The sequence below is a fragment of the Plecotus auritus genome (genome assembly GCF_963455305.1).
Source record: "Plecotus auritus genome assembly, chromosome: 8".
Classification (NCBI taxonomy): Eukaryota; Metazoa; Chordata; class Mammalia; order Chiroptera; family Vespertilionidae; genus Plecotus; species Plecotus auritus.
This window is the reverse complement of record NC_137782.1, coordinates 147,418,160-147,436,186: the sequence shown is the minus strand read 5'-3', so window position 1 is coordinate 147,436,186 and position 18,027 is coordinate 147,418,160.

The window sequence follows — 18,027 nt, the reverse complement described above, 5'->3', positions numbered from 1 at the left end:
GAAGCTCATAGCACTGATAGAGATGAGATTTTTCTTCAGAAGCTCAGAATTCTGCATGCTGGATTGATAGAAAATCTCAAAGATCAAGGTTACCTCTCCTAGTGAAATGATGCACCGTTGACTAGGTGGAGTGTCACCAGTGTACACATTTAACAAAAACAAATAAGAAACATCAGAGTTCATGCATGATGACATTGATGATAATGGTGATAGTACTCAACCAGCATTCTCTAAATGTATCAGGGGAAGTTCTCAGCCCCTTGGTTTCATTGTCTTATTTGGGTCTCATAACAATGGGAGGCAGGTGGTAATTTTATCTCTATATATGGGGAATCTGATGTATAGCAAAATTAAATAATTTACCTACGACCACATTGCTAGCAAGTGGTAGAGTAAGCATTTGAATGCCGTATTCTCCCCATCTCCAAGATGGCACAGTGCCCCCAAGCTTCCTGCTTCCACACACGTGCTCCAATTCTGAGGCTTCAGTGAAATGGACAGACAGAACACAAGATTCTGCTCTCAAGCTGTAGATCAGAGAGGAAACCAAGGAGATCTCTCGAGGGAATAATGAAGACATCTCCCACAGAACATGACAGCTAACAAGCCTGGATAGAGCTGTGAAGAATGAGCAAAATGAAGGAAAATGGCATGGAATTTTGCAGAAAGGTGACCAGAAAGGAAAGACAGGGAGAGAAATAAAGGAGAAGGAATGGAGGAAGACTACTAACTAGATTAGTATTAGCTGTAATCGAAACAAACTCCAAGAAAACAGTGGCTTAAACAATATTTTCAGTATTTATTTTTCATGTTCAAAGAGTCTGTAGATAGAGGTTCTGACTTTTTTAGGGCTGCTAAACAGTATAATTCGAGTCAGGTTTTAACACGTAATTAGGGAGCTGAAAAGACCATTGAAGTTATAGGCTTATATCCACCTGTTAGGCAATAGGAAAAGGGAAGGAGAAAATGGGGTTTTTTCCACTTCTTAAAGCAGACATCACATAAGTTAAAGTATTTCTAATTACATCAAAGTGGCCTGAACATAACCTCAAGCCAAACCTAACTCCAAAGGAGGCTGAAAATCAACCTTTAATCTAAACAGCCATGTGCCTAAAATTAGGCTTTTTTTACTTAGGGAAAATGGGAGGGTTGATATTAGCAGGCAGCTAGTATTTTCTGCATGGGAAAAAGGAAAAAAAAACCATAGTCAATACAGTCCAGGACAATAACACAACATGAAGTAAAACATGCCCAAGACATTCAACTATGCTTAAATAAAAAAATAAAACAAATTAGAGAGAATATTATAATATGAAAGAAAGCCCACTAAAAGTCAAGCATAAGGATAGCCATGTCTCCTCAGTAGGAAGTCCAATGGATAGAAGGAAATAGTACCATATGAAATTTTCCCCAAATGAAATAAGTTGAGAATGTAATATATAAAGAACACAGTCTAACACAGGAAAAATTATACAAAATAGTTGAAATTACTGTATATTCTCATTTATCATGAAGGAATTAGGCTTCTAGGTAGGATATCAAAAGAAAAAAAGCAGAGAGGAATTAAATTGGCTTTAGATGAATCCACCACAGTCACAAAATATAATGGAGAATCATCTATTTAGTTTATTGAAAATAAAGTATAATCTATAAGAGTATATATTTAGCAAAGATGTTCAAACACAAAGTCAACAGAGAAACATTTTCAAACATGAAAGAACTCAGGGAATGTAGCACAGATGATCCCTTATTGAAAAATATGAAGAAAAAGAAATCCAACCCATTAAAAGGAATGGGGGGAAAAATAGATACAGAGGCAAAGAAGCATTGAACAGACTGTCAAACTACAGCAGGAAGGCAGGGGAGGTTGAGGGGGGCGGGCGGCAAGAGATCAACCGAAGGACTTGTACGCATGCATATAAGCATAACCAATGGATACAAGACACTGGGGGGGGGGGCGGGGGGGGGGCAGGTAAAGGCATGTACTGGGGGGAAGGGGCGGCTGGGGGGAGGTCAATAGGGGAAAAAAAAAGGAGACATGTATACTACTATTTGTAATACTTCAAACAATTAAAAAAAAGGAAATAGAAATAAAAATTAGTAATGGAAAACTGGTTAACTGATAGTAAACATAGAATCTATTTAAAATGAGTTAAAACTAAAAAGTCTATCATTATAGAATAGAACCTAAATACTAATAAGAACTGATAATATAAAATTGATAGTATAATTCAAAACTTGGGAGGTAAAGCAAAATATGAGTATTAATTATACCATCAGGGCAAGGACTACATTTAGGCCTCTAAATTAAAAACATGTAAAAAGACTTCATTTTTATAATAATTTTCAAAATCTTTTAAATCATTTATGGTACTTTCAAAAATTGTAACTATAATGGTAAAGAAGGATTTATCCCATGTTGGACAACTTACTCAGTTTCACTTCACTTTCTTATTTTCTTAAAATATAAGTTAATAATTTTCATCAGAAATATCATGGTAGTCACTCTAAGTACATGTATCTTTATTTGCAAGGGCAGTTACTCAGAAAGCTGATTATTTTTTTTATGCGTGGCAGGATTTGGGGATCAAATTGCTTTCTTCTTACTATATTTAAGTGTTGGTTGAATTTTTATGAATCATTTAAATAAGACTTAATTATTATTTTTTAAAGGCAGTGAATGACTCCCTGGTAAGTTGACATTTAAGAAAAGATCTGAGAAAAGTAAGAAAGCAGGAGCAAAGAAATGAAGGGAAATAGATCCTTGACATATTGGAGGGACATTAGAAAGTTGGTGTGATACAGTGGATTTAGCAAGGTACAAAGCAGTAGAACGTGACATTATGTGGTATCATGTAAATACTGATAAGTCCATTGGCTTTTATTCTGAGTGAGATGGAAACCAGCTAGAGAATTTTTAACATAGAAATGGTATGGACTGGCTTACATTTTAAAAAGTTTCCCCCCCAAAAAAACAAAACAAAACAAAAAATAAAGGGGAAAAAAAAGAAAAAAAAATAAATTTTAAAAAGTTCCTTTCTTTGTAAAGGATACACTATGTACTGTAGAGCAACAAGATTGATAGGAATGAGGCAAGACAAGAGGCTATTGCAATAATCCAGGTGAGAGATATTGTAGCTCGAGCCGCAGGGGTAAAATTGGGGAAGAGAAATGGTTAGATTCTGGAGCTAGTTATAAGGGAGATCTGATATGAAGTATCCATGGTTGGATCTTAAGTTGAAAGAGAAATTGAATAAAATAAGAACAGCAAAAATTTTGGCTGAAGTAACTGGAAGAGTGCTACTGGGCAATTTAGTGAGTCAGGAAAGTCTGAAAAAAGAACAAGTCGGACATTGTAAATTCAGTTGTAGAATTTAAAAGTTTGAGTTTCTCTTAGATATTTTGTGGGGTGGGTGTTGAATAGCTGTTTAGATAGAGGAGGATATAATTCGTGTTACAGCTCTGTAATTAAGCTGTTCATTTGTAAACCATTTGCATAGGAATGGTACTTAAAGTCATGGGATGGAGCGAAACAAGCAAGGTGGTGTCAGTAGAGAAGAGATTCTAGAAACTGTCCAGGTGTACTCTGGAGAGTGTAGCATTAGCAAAATAGACTAAGGTAGGGCCCCTAAATGAGATGTTAGAAGAATCTAGAGAGTGGTCTCCAGGGTACCAAATGATCCAAGGATTTTACGAAGGAAGGAGTAAGCAACTGTGTCAAATGATGCAGAGGTAGAGGAATGTAAGAACTGAGGGTTGGTGGGTGACTTTGACAAGAGCTGCTTTGATAGAATGATGGGCAAGCTTCTTTCACTTTGCATGTTTTTGAGGGTCCATGTTGTACCATTATCAGTATTTCACCCATTTTTTATGGCTGAATAATATTTCACTGTATGTATACACCACAATTTGTTCATCTGCTATACGTCAATGGCCATTTGGGTTGTTTCCATCTTTTTTGTGTTGTGAATAGCACTATCTAAAAAAATTGCCTACATGAATTTGTTTTCAATTAAATTGGGTATATACCTTCATATTTACAAATGTTTAACTTTTTAAACAAACATTATCCACAGTGCTCAAACCAATTTATATTCCCACCAGCAATGTATGAGGGTTCCAATTTTTCATGTTTTTGCCAATACTTGTTTCATGTTTTTTTTTTTTCAATTATAGCCAGACTAATAGGTGTGAGGTTGTATCCATTATGGTTTTGATATACATTTCCTTAATAACTAATGATACTATGCATTTTTTCATGTGCTTGCTGGCTCTTTGTATGTGTTCTTTGGATAAATGTTTATGTAAATGCTTTACCCATTTTTTAATTGGGTGGTTTGTTTTTTGTTGTTGTTGCTGAGTTAAAAGAGTGCTTTTTATATTCTGGATATTAATCTGAATACTTATTAGATATTGATTTGCAAATATTTTCTCATATTTTATAGGATATCTTTTCATTTTTTGATTAAAGTTCTTTTGATGGAAAAATGTTTTTAATTTCAGTGAAGTCTAATTTATCGTCTTTTTAAAATTTTGTTTCTCATGCTTTTGGTGTCAACCTCTGAATTGAAGTGGAGTGAGGCATAGGTCCAGGTTGTATTATATTTTTGAGTACATATTTCTCTGGTCTTATGCTGAGTTTGGAGTTGAGTTGTTACTCTGCTGTGTGGGCTGTTGGAAGAAATTTGAAAGTTTATCTTAGACTATGATGAATTCCCCCCTTTTCCTACTCTTCTTTCTTCCTATTTCCAGAAATACTTAAAATGAACATTCTCTGAACATTTTGGGGTCCTTAGCACAATTTATGCTGCTTCTTAATTTTTCTCATTGCTAGTCTGGGTGTTAGCTATTTTCTTCTCATAAGTCAATTGCCATTTATCTTTCTGCTTAAAAATTTTCAAAAAGATTTTGCCATCATCCCCTTTATTACTTTTGTTCATTTGGTTTTATGCCTTAATCTTTTTACTGTCCTCATAATGGACTTTTTAGAAAGGAAGGAGATAAAGAGTTACTAAATCTGTTATCATTTACTTTAAAGACTCTCCATTGTTATTACTAATTCATGCGTGGGGGGGCATGTCCCTCAGCCCAGCCTGCACCCTCTCCAATCTGGGACCCCTTGAGGGATGTCTGACTGCCCGTTTAGGCCTTATCCCTGCCGTCCTGATTGCCCCTAACCGCTTCTGCCTGCCAGCCTGATCACTCCTAACCACTCCCCTGCCAGCCTGATTGCCCCTAACTGCCCTCCCCTGCAGGCCTGGTCGCCCCCAACTGCCCTCCCCTGCAGGCTTGGTCACCCCTAACTGCCCTCCTCTCCTGGCCTGATCACCCATAATTACCCTCCCTTGCAGGCCTGGTCCCTCCCAACTGCCCTCCCCTGCTGTTCATCTTGTGGAAGCCATCTTGTGTCCACATGGGGGCAGCCATCATGTGTGTTGGAGTGATGGTCAATTTGCATAATACTCTTTTATTAGATACGATAGAGGCCTGGTGCACAGGTGGGGGCTGGCTGGTTTGCCCTGAAGGGTGGGGGTTCTCTTGGGGCAAGGGGTGGCCTGGGAGAGGGGCCTGTGGTGGTTTGCAGGCTGGCCACGCCTCCCCCCCTCCCCCCAGTGACCCAAGCAGAGGCCCTGGTATCTGGGATTTATTTATCTTCTATAATTGAAACTTTGTAGCCTTGAGCAGAGACCAGGGCAGGCCAGGGCGTTCCGAAAGCTTGGCTTCCTCCATCTCTGGGGAAACGCAAGCCTCCTGCTCTCTCCAGATCCGTGGCTGCTGCCATTTTTGTTGGGACTTATTTATCTTCTATAATTGAAACTTTGTAGCCTTGAGTGGAGGCCTGGGCCTGCCAGGGTGTGCGGGAAGCTTGGCTTCCTCCATTGCCAGGGAAACCCAAGCCTCCTGCTTGCTCTGTGGCCACAGCCATCTTGGTTGGGTTAATTTGCATACTCAGTCCTGATTGGCTGGTGGGTGTGGCTTGTGGGTGTAGCAAAGGTATGGTCTATTTGTGTATTACTCTTTTATTAGATAGGATAATATATATTATGTGTGTTAATATATATTATGTGTTTGTGTATATATTTTAAAGCTTCAAAAATATTTTCCACAGCTTGTCACATAAGAAAATATATTACTGTTAACAGGGTTCATAATCACTTTGCTGTGATGAAAGACAGAAATTGGCAATAATTCAACTAAAATGTATAAAGTATATATTATGTATAAGGCACTGTCGTATGAACTGTGGCAGATACGAAGAAAAATATGGTATGATTCTTGCCCTCAAGAAACTAGTTCACTACTAACTTAACATATATAGTCATTGAGATAATAAAAAAGAAGTTTTATGAAGAATAGCCCTGTTTTAAAAATTGCCAGTGCATGAGAATCACCTGGGGAAATTATTAAAGATACAGGTTTCTGATCCCTTTCCCATTGGTCCTCTGACTATGAATTTACATTTCAGTAAGCACCTCAACAGGGTCTGGTTTGTGATCCTTCAAAGAATTCTGAAATAAATGATATTGACATGAGCACTGGTTTAAAAGCTATACTACACATATTCTACATCTCTTTTTTTCCTGACTATTACCAAGAATGTATTTGGGCAACTTGTTTAACCTCTGATCTTCAAATTCCTTGTATGTAAATTGAAGCAATCATAATCACCTACATTTTAAGGCTATCATGGATAATGTAAATACTGTCCCTAAGTTATCCAGCCAAGTCTAAAGTATATAGTTGGTACTCTCTGATATACAGTATGGCAGTTTTTATTAACCCTAAACAAATGCTAGTGTTGGAGAGAGGAAAGAAATGCCAAATCCAATGAAGCTGGGGAGGCCATCAAAAAAGCTTCATGCAAAAAAAGAATTTGAATTGAGTCTTGAATGACGAGCAAAATTTTGATAAACTGAGATAAGAAAGAAATATATTCTAGTCAACAAAACATGGTGGTGAGAAATGAGACGTGTTTGGGGAGCTCCAAGCTGAAGACGTGACTGGAGCAGAGAAAGCTGTGATTGTCATAAAAGACTAATGTGGAGGAGGCCTTGTGGGAATATTATAAAACATCTTAAAAATCTACCTAATGAGCTTTAAAGCACTCCTAAAGAGTGATAAGTTGAATATAATTTGAGCAAGGGAGTAATTAGGGCAGATAGAGTTTCAACATGGTAATTTACTGCTCATGTAGAGGATATGTTGAAGAAACAAGAGGATCGAGGTAGGGAGACCAGTGCACAGACTATGGCAGGAATTCAAATAAGCAATTATGAGTGTCTGAACTCAGTGAAAAGGAAATGGAAAAAAGTAGAAACCTATGAGGGGTATATCTGAAAACAATAGTTCCAACCAAGACATTGATGAAATGTGAAAGTTGAGGAATAAGCTATGAGGTTGGATGAATGGAAAGATTGTGGTATTGTTTAAAAAGAGCCCAGAAAAGAATAAAAGAAATAACCTAAAAAAAAAAATGAAGATTTCAGTTTGCAGTGCTAGGTGGAGGTGCTGACAGAATAATTAGATGGCAATATGCAACAGGAATTTAGCAATGCAGTGATGAGGTTACAACTGATGAATGGAAAAGGAAAAAAAAAGTTAAAGGTTATTCTCATGATCACAAGTATTTGAAAATCACGATGGATGTAATTTTTTCTCTCAACGTCAAAATTATGCTAAAGAGTTAATAGTGCTGTGTGCCAGACCTTGCTCTAAGCATGCCATGCTTTAAATCATGTATACTTACACAGCCCTGAGAGGAAGGCACTGCTATTGTCCCCATTTTATAAAGTGTGGCTCAGAGAAAGTTAGTACTTGCTGGAGGTCATAATTCTATGCATGTGGCAGTCAGGATTTGAACCCAGGCAGACTGGCTCCAAACCATGTGTTCTTAACCTTGACACTCTGCTATTCCCAAGAGGAACTGTAGTGTGAGAAGAGATAAGTCCAAGGCTAGTACCTTCAGGAATACCATGTTAATGTCTAAGTGGAGAACACACATACTCTAGTGTTAGAGTGAAAAAAGAAATCAGGACAACCAGGTGCTCAAAAGGGAAGAGAAGGGAGAGGAAACAAAGGACAAGAAAGATAGCATTCAGTTTTCATTTTCTCTTATAGCAGAGGGAAAAGATCTCTGGTGATTGGAAAAATATTTTGATCAAATAGAATACAATTTTTAAGTTAGGGCCTACTTTATATTTCCCCCCCTGCTTTTCAATCTAACCATAAAGGAAATTTGTAACACTTAAGGAAAATCAATGTAGGATATGAAAGGGTGGCAAAACTAAATGATGAGAAAACGAATCCTATGGCTGGATTGATGGATGCTGCAATCTATTAGGCTCTTTTTTTCCCACCATTCTCTATATCTCTGTCTTTTCAGAGTTTGTTTTGCATTGCTTGTTTTCAATATTTTTCTTGTGTACTTCTCCATAAATTTCTCTTTAATGCCTTCACCTGGTTCACATGTAAAGTCTTTTATCATAACACAATGTTAACTAAAAAATTGCAAAATCTCATGAGGCCAACTTTCAAAATAATTTATATTCTATACTAGAGGCCCAGTGCATGAATTCGTGCATGGGTGGGGTCTGGCCGGCCTGGCCCCAATAGGTAGGTGGATTGGGGCCGAGCCTGTCAGGAGGAGGAGATGGTGGGAGGTTGGCTGGCCAGCCTGGCCCAATTGGGGCCTGATCAGGGCTGGGCCAGCTGCGGGGGGGGGGGGGGGTGGCCCTCAGGTGATTGGCCAGTGGGCCCGCCCCAATTGTGGTGGGGGGTGCTGATAGGGGATCAGCAGATGGGGGGGGCTGTGGGAGGGGTTGGCTGGCTGGCCATGCCCCTGATTGGGGTGGGGGGCCGATCTGGGGTGGGGCCTGGTAGGGGGAGGGGCTGCAGGAGGTTGTCCGGCTGGCCCAACCCCTGATCCGGTTGGTTCGCTGGCTACAATGGGCATCATAGTGACCAGTCATTCTGGTTGTTATGGTGTTCCCGTCACTGGCTTTTTATATATATAGATATGTAGACATGATTATCATTAATCTGTTTTTAATGTCATTTTAGGCAATATCTGACATTTAAACTGACTTCCTCATATCCATTGTGACTCATGTGTAGTATAAATTTGACTCCTTGACTGAACTATTTTAATCTTAACATATCCAACCACTTCACTCTGCACTTAAGAGTTTAAACCAACTCTTGGCCCTGGAGCATTTTTGTGTGCAAGTATAGAATACATGAGAAACTTCAGATTTAGACTGTTCACCAGAGCAATCTGACATCAGTCTTCCTAAAGGTCTTGTATTAATCTTGACACTTAAGTTTTCCAAGTAGTATTGGGGTTTGTCTGCCCACTTTTCCAGTGAAAATCAGGTGTTAGCTAAGGGCTTCTATATCCTTATAGAGCAAAGTGAACTAATTTGTATACCAGTTCCACAGTGGACAATAGATCCAAATTATTCTTATGGTAGTTTAGAGATCCCTGGTACTTGTTTTCCCTTGGTTACATCCATTTCCAGCTTCCACATCTTTTCATCCTGTCATGGTTTCACCCTGCCTCCACCCATATTTGACACTCAGCCTTTTATTGGATTTGATCCATTCAGCCCTTTACTGAATTTGATTAAAAAATCTACTCATACCTGCACTGCAAGAGAATAATGATTTTGCTAAAGAATTATGAGGTTTTAGGTGTGGAAAGGATTTTTAACTGAGTCCTGTTTCCTTCCCTTCCTTTCTTAACTTACCTCTTCCTTTCAACTTATTTTTCTCGTTTTCCTTTTTTTATCTTTTGCCTCTGGTAGAATTGGATTCACTTCTTTATCTAAAATCTTGGGCATCATTGATGCCTTTAGTGTCTGAGCTCTTTGCCTAAGAATACCTGTCGCTGCTGGCCTTTCAAGCAAATGCAGTATTCTCCCTAAGAGACACTTTTATGAATAAAATCTTCTCCTTTTCATGTTTCAAGGCTTTTCTAACATACACAGCACAACCCTCCGGTGTCTATCAGCTGCCTTCCAAATGAACTCCCTTTGATTTTTTTGCCTTACCGGAGGAGCAAGTTGCTGTAAACCTTTGCCAGTTTAGTCTGCTTACTAGAGGTAGAGCCATCCTGCTTGTGCTACTGGGGAACTCACCTTTCCTCAGACCCTCCTATGGTTACTAATCCCTGAGCAACCCTCTCTGAAATAGTTTCCTTCTGGTCTCTAGTCCATGTTCTGACACCTGAAATTTGCCTCTGCTTATGGATCTGCTGGGATTTCCAGACTTCACCTTTCCCAGTTTCATTTATCTTATTGCTTCCTGAGTTCAAGTTCTAGTACCATGGGAGTGTGCAATAAATATTTATAAATGGTGATGAATGCACTGCTCTTCCTGCTCAGAAGCTAATGAGTGGAATGGTTACTGCAGAGTGTGTTTCTCCTAAGTTATTTACTCTGCTATGTTAAGATGGCATACTGGAGTATGTTTAATTTTTTAATTGTTATTTTTATTTTATTTTACTAATTACAGTTAACATTACAATATTCGTTGAAGGTGCACAACACAGTGACTAAATGTTTACAAAGTGATGGATAGTTCTAATACCCATTTGATACCATACATGTTATTACAATATTATTGACTATATTCCTATGCTGTACTTCATATCCCGGTGACTATTGGCATTTTATACTTCTTAATCCCTTTTATCTTTTTCACCCAGCTGGTGACCATCAATTTGTTTTCTGTATCCATGAGTTTGTTTCAGTTTTATTTGTGTGTGTTTTTTATTTCACATATAAATGAAATCATATGGTACTTGTCTTTCTCTGACATTTCACTTAGCATAATACCTCTAGGTCCATTCATGTTGTCAAAAATGGCAAAATTTCATTCTTTTTATGGCTGAGTAATATTCCATTGTATGTATGTACCACTTCTTTTGTATACATTCATCTATTAATGTACACTTAGGTTGCTTCCATTGGCTATTGTAAATAATGCTGCAATAACATAGGGATATATATATTTGTATGACTTTTGGATTTCTTCAGATAAATACCCAGAATTGGAATTACTGGGTCACATGGTAGATCTACTTTTAAATTTTTGAGGAATCTTCATACTGTTTTCCATGATGGCTGTACCAAGTTGCAATCACCAACAGTGCACAAAGGTTTACTTTATCTACATTCTTATCAATACTTTTGTTTGTTGATTTACTCATGATAGGCATTCTTACAGATTTGAAGTAATATTTCATTGTGGTTTTAATTTGCATTTCTCTAATGATTAGTGACTTTGAGCATCTTTTCATGTGTATTTTGGGCATTATTATGCCTTTTGGGAGAAATGTCTATTCAGGTCAAATGCCCATTTTTAAATTAGATTGTTTGTTTTTGGTGTCAACTTGTATAAGTTCCTCATATATTTTTGGATATTAACTCGTTATGGCAAATATCTTCTCCCATTTAGTTGGTTGTATTTATGTTTTGTTGATATTTTGCTGTACAAAAGTTTTTAGATTAAGAAGTCCCATTTGTTTATATTTTATTTATTTCTCTGGCTTGAGGAGACATATACAAAAAATATTGCTATGAGTGATGTCAAAGAGTTTGCAGCCTATGTTTTTCTAGGTCTTACATTTAAGTCTTTTTTTTTTTTTTTCAAATTTTTATTAAGGTATTATATGTGTACATATCTTACCATTGCCCTTACATTTAAGTCTTTAATCCATTCTGAGTTTATTCTTGTACCTGGTATAAGAAAGTTACCCAGTTTTACTTTTTTAGTGTGTGGCATGTATCTGTCCAATATTCCCAACAAAATTTTATTGAAGACACTGTCTTAAACTCATTGTATATAGTCTTGTCTCTTTTGTCATAGATTAATTGACCATATAGGTGTAAGTTTATATTTGGGCTTTCTATTCTGTCCCATTGATCTGTTTGTCCATTTTTATTTATTTATTTATTTAATATATTTTATTGATTTTTTACAGAGAGGAAGAGAGGAAGGGAGAGGGATAGAGAGTTAGAAACATCGATGAGAGAGAAACATCGATCAGCTGCCTCTTGCACGCCCCCCCACTGGGGATGTGCCCGCAACCAAGGTACATGCCCCCGACCGGAATCGAACCTGGGACCCTTGAGTCCACAGGCCGACGCTCTATCCACTGAGCCAAACCGGTTTTGGCTGTTTGTCCATTTTTATGCCAGTATCATGCTCTTTTGATTACTGTAGCCTTGTAGTTTAGTTTTATAGCAGGTAGCATACCTCCAACTTTGTTGTTCTTTCTCAAGATTGCTTCTGCTATTCAGGGTCTTTTGTGATTCCATATACATTTTAAAATTGTTTTAGATACATAAAAGCATTCTATTGGTATATTGACTGGGATTGCATTGAATCTATAGATTACTTTGGATAGTTTGGAGATTTTAACAATGTTAATTCTTCCTACCCTTGAACATGGTCTTATCCTTCATTTATTTATGTCTTTAATTTCTTTCTTCAATGTTTTATAGTTTTCTGAGTACAGATCTTCCACCTCCTTGATTAAATTCATTCCTAGGTATTTTATTTATTTTAATTCAATTGTAAATGAAATTGTTTCCTTAATTTCTCTTTCTCTGAGTTTATGCAAATGACTTTTGAATATTAATTTATATCTTACTATATTCCTGATTTATGTTTTCAGTTCTCATAGTTTGTTATTGGAATCTTTAGGGTTCTCTTATATATAGTTTTATGTCATCTGTGAATAATGACAGTTTTACCACTTTTTTCCCAATTTGAATGCCTTTATTTTTTTTTCTTGTATGATTACTGTAGCTAGGAATTCCAATACTATGTTTAATAAAAGTGGCAAATGCGAACAACCTTGTTTTGTTTCTTAAAGAAAATACTTTCAGATTTACACTATTGGGTATGATGTTAATTGTGGTTCAGCATATATGGCCTTTATTATGTTCAGATATGTTCCCTCTGTACCTACTTTGTTAAGAGATTTTTTTTCATAAATGTGTGTTAGATTTTGTCAAATGTTTTTTTTTCTGCCTCTATTGATATGATCATATGGTTTTTATTCATTTTGTTTATGTGGTGCATCACTTCATTTGATTTGTGGATGTTGAACCAAACTTGTATCCCAGGACCACTTGATTATGCTGCATGATCTTTTAAATATATTGGTGAATTTGGTTTGTTAATATTATGTAGAGGATTTTTCATGTACATTCAGCAGGGATTTTAGACTAATTTTTTTTTTTATTGTAGTGTCTTTGTCTGGTTTTGGTATGTGGATATTCTGATCTTGTAAAATGAGTTTGGAAACCTTTCTTCCTCTTCAATTTTTAGATTTGTTTCTAGGAATTATCGATTTCTTCCAGGTTATCTCATTTGTTGGCATATAATTTTTTGTAGTTATTTTTATAATCCCTTGTATTTCTGTGATGTCAGTTGTCACTTCTTTTTTCATTTCAGATTTTATTTATATAGGCCATATTTTATTTTTCTTGATGAGTCTGTCAGGTTTATAAATTTCGTTTATCTTTTCAAAGAACCAGCTCTTGTTTTCATAGATCTTATTTCTATTGTGTTTTTTGGACTCTTATTTCATTTTATTTCTGCTCTGATCTTTATTATCACCTCCCTTCTACTCATTTTGGGCTTTGTTTTTTCTTCCTTTAGGTGTAAGGTTAGATTTTTTTATTTGAGATTTTTCTTGTTTCTTGAGGTAGAATTTCTCGCTTAGAACTGCATTGGCTATGTCCCATAGATTTTGGATCATTGTGTGTTCACATTCGTTTGTCTCACAGTATCTTGATTTTTTTTTTCTCTAATCGCATTTTAATCTATTCATTGTTTAGTAGCTTGTTATTTGGTCTCTGTGTTTTTGTGTTTTTGAGTTTTCTTCCTGTGATTGATTTCTAGGTTGATATCATTGTGATTGGAGAAGATACTTGATATGATTTAAATCTTCTTTAATTTATTGAGACTTATTTTTCAGCCTAACATGGTCTATCCTGGAAAATGTTGCATATGCACTTGAAAAAAACGTATAATCTGCTGCTATTGGGTGAAATGCTCTAAAATTATCATTTAAGTCCATATACTGTAATGTGTCTCTTAAGGCCATTATTTCCCTGTTTATATTTTGTCTGGATGATCTATTCATTGATGTCAATGGTGTGTTAACATTGCCTACTATTATTGTCTTACTCTCTCTTTATGTCCTGCAATATTTGCTTTACATGCTTAGGTGTTCCTGTGTTGGTGTGTAGATGTTTAAGAGTTATATCCATTTTTGTATTTTTTGTTGTTGATGATTACCATGATGTCCGTATATGTCCATCTATATCTATAGCAGTCTATTTTAAGCTGATAGTCGTTTAAGTTCATTTGAAATCTAAAAGCACTAGCTCCATACTGTCTCCAGGAGGTACAGCCTCATGTGAACACTCAGTAGCACCCCAGTATCTCTGCACTTTATCTGGACAGGGCTGTCCCATAGGCAAATGCCACAGCATTTTGCAAGCTCCACACTTTTTAGGTGGGGGAGCCCAGTGGGTGCCTGAAGCAACACTCTGCTGAACCTGCTGTAAAAATATCCAGGTGGAGGGGTCCTCCTCTTTATGCTGGGTATAGCTCTAGGAGGGTTACCTGAGGTCAGCCAGAGAATCTAGATGGAGTTCCTGCCCACTACCTGTGTGTATGGGAAATAGAAACAGTGGTGCTCACTGGTTTCCCTAATCCTGACTTGTTTCCTCAGCTCCTGAAGAGTTCTCCCAGCTCCTGATCTTCTCTATGCAGTCTCTCTTGCTTGTTGTGCAGAAGCTGTTCAATTGGCTCACAGTTGTCTCTGAGGCAGAGATTTATCTAAATATAGGTATACATTTGATGTGTTCTTGCGGGGGAAGGACCTCAGTGTCCACCTATGCTGCCATCTTGGACCTGCCTCCTGGGCCATGTCCACTTTATGAAATAAATACCTGAACAGCACCTCACATTTCAGACTAGCCATATTTTTTATAGGCACCTTAACACAATGATTTGGAATATTGGAATATTGTGGGTAGAGGAGTCAAAAGGAGATAGTTCTGATGAGGCTCAAGAAGCTTGGAAATTTAAGGAGGTATTAAAATGAACTCACATAAATTTGACTTCCACTATGGGTGATACAAGTAAGATTTAATCTGAAATCTACTAGCTGATAACTCAAGGCTCTTCATCTTGCCAGTCCTGTCACAATTGAAAGCCAAGTGATTGATTAAGAATTGGATGCTCTAATTATCATGTAGAATACAGAAACTCTAAATCTCTGGCAGCCTGGAAACGCCACTTCCCAATGATGTAAAGCACTAAAATCATAAGCCAGAATCACAGTAAATCTCCAATAATGTCATCGTTTCAAATTGGTGGTTCCTATAATTAGGCACATGTTCATGTCATTAGATTATGTGACAGACATTGTGGAAAAATATTTTGATTTTTTATTATAAAGAGTAGCCAAATGCAAAGTTATACATTTATACATAGTCAGGAGAAGGTGAGCCAAATAAATAAGATTCCCAACAAGTCTTATTGCTCAAAATTTTGTCTTCTCTTCATTACAATAAAAGATCTTCTCCATCTGCATCACACAAAATTTGGAGAGTAATTGATATAATATGTAGAAACATCAGAGCCATTTTGAATAAAAGCAGGGATACTGAAAGGCTATTTCTAGAATCTCATATTCCTGAGAGGGATTTTAAGAATGTTAAGCATACCTCTGAGTGTTCAACAATCATAGACCATAATCAATATCAAAATTCACAGGTGTTGAGGTACCAAGGAAAACATAAACACCTGGAAGCAATATAAACAAGGTGAGTTGCAACAATATAAAGAGAAAAATATATAAATATTATGTGTTGACTTCATTGAAGGTTAGTTTCATGAATTATTTTTATTTTTAACAAACACTTGGATATTTTAATGGACTGGATGGCATATTAGGTACTGGCAGTTTTGAACTAACTAACATCTTGAGGTAAATGAAGATTGCTGAAAAATTCAGGGAGGGTTTAGAAATAAAATATAAGCAGTATGTTATGTAAAATGAGAAAAGATTTATATATCTAATCTAGCACAAGTAGTTCTAAGCCCTTTAAGGAATTGAATCAAATATTTCATAGTAGGTCTTATATAGAATCACACAAAAATTCCAAGATGAGAAGAAAAATTTCCAAAGGATTTGGAACTATTGTGAATTACTTGATAAAAAAAAAAGTTATTATTAAAATGATTCCTAGCCAAAACCCATTTGGCTCAGTGGATAGAGCGTCAGCCTGCAGACTGAAGGGTCCCGGGTTCGATTTCGGTCAAGGGCATGTACCTTGGTTGCAGGCACATCCCTAGTGGGAGGTGTGCAGGAGGCAGCTGATCGATGTTTCCCTCTCATCGATGTTTCTAACTCTCTATCCCTCTCCCTTCTTCTCTGTAAAATATCAATAAAATATATTAAAAAAAATAAAATGATTCCTAAATTTTTTTGAGTCATTATGACAGGATGAAAAGCCATATAAATCAGAATGTAGAAGACTTGGGCTCTGGGACTGGCTCTGCCTTTCAGTAGCTGACTGACTTTGGGCAAACCAGCCTCTCCCAGCCCTAATTCCATGGCTATGAAATGGTGACACTAATTTACCTGACAGCTTTAAGGGGCTTTTATAAGTATCAAATATATCAAAATTAAATAATTGGTTTCAAATTCATTAGGCTGTAATGCATTCTAAAAATGTAAAGTATCATTGAAAAAATAGCTATACTTCTTTTTAAAAGGCTGTATATTTCATCTTTTTATGAATTAACTTTTGCAGAGGTAATACAATTTTAAATGTATTAGAAATATATGCTATTTAAAGACATCTTATGGGAAGTCATTTTGTGAAACTAATAACTATCTAGATTTTCATATATTAGATTTTTTTTAAAAGTCAGATATATTAAAAGATCCAGAATATGGAAACTTTTACATCAGAATATCAAGTAAAATATAATAGTTTTAAGAATTTTGCCTTAAAAAATGTGAACCTTTCTACTTAATTTTTTGACTGCTCACATTTTTTTGAAGTCAAATTTATTCATTTGATTTAGATTTATCATTTTTGTGAATAATAAGCTGATAAGCTGATAAGCTTTTTAGGGTATTTGACAGTACCAAGCTGAAAGATAGAATACCAACCTAATAGAACCCTTTCACTCATAATTATTTTGTTTTATTTGCTGGTACTTACTTGGGATGCTTGTAGAGTGTGTATCTCATGTTTCCCATATGGTCCACTAGGTTCAAAGAGGGTCGGTATTTAGTAAATTTTAATTTGAGTATCCTCAGTGGTTAAATTGTTCATGTAAAATAATATCACAAGACAACCCATTTAATTCCTCTAAGTACAGTACATTCTGTCCTTAGATGATTTCCTCTTCTATATGTTATACTTCATGACAAAATGTTATTGCAGAAAAACAATTTTTTGCCCGGCCATTGTTCTCAGTGGTTGAGCATCAGCCCATGAACCAGGAGGTCACAGTTCCATTCTCGGTCAGGGCACATGCATGGATTGCGGCCCACTCCTGGTAGGGGGCATGCAGGAGGCAGGCAATCAATGTTTCTCTTCCACTGACATTTCTATCTCTCTATCCCTTACCCTTCCTCTCTGTCAATTAAAAAAAAAGACGTAATTTAAAATTTTTTAAATATATAAATCAAGTCAGAAAAGCAAATTTAACACTTTTTCCCCCATGGCATTCTTCACACCAGTGCTTACAACTGGTGATCTTCTTTAAGATCATTCTATGAGGTTGCTCTCTGGTCCCAACCTCTAAGCTTCAGCTCTCAGATTTCTCAGACATTTCTCAGTTGCCAGTTGGAAGTTAAGATGACATATATAAATGTCCATGTAAATAATTTATTTGGTAGACTAGATATGTTCTAATATGTCTGATATGTCTCACATGAAAAAAGAAATGGAATCTATCTGAATGCAAAGTGAGCATTTGCAC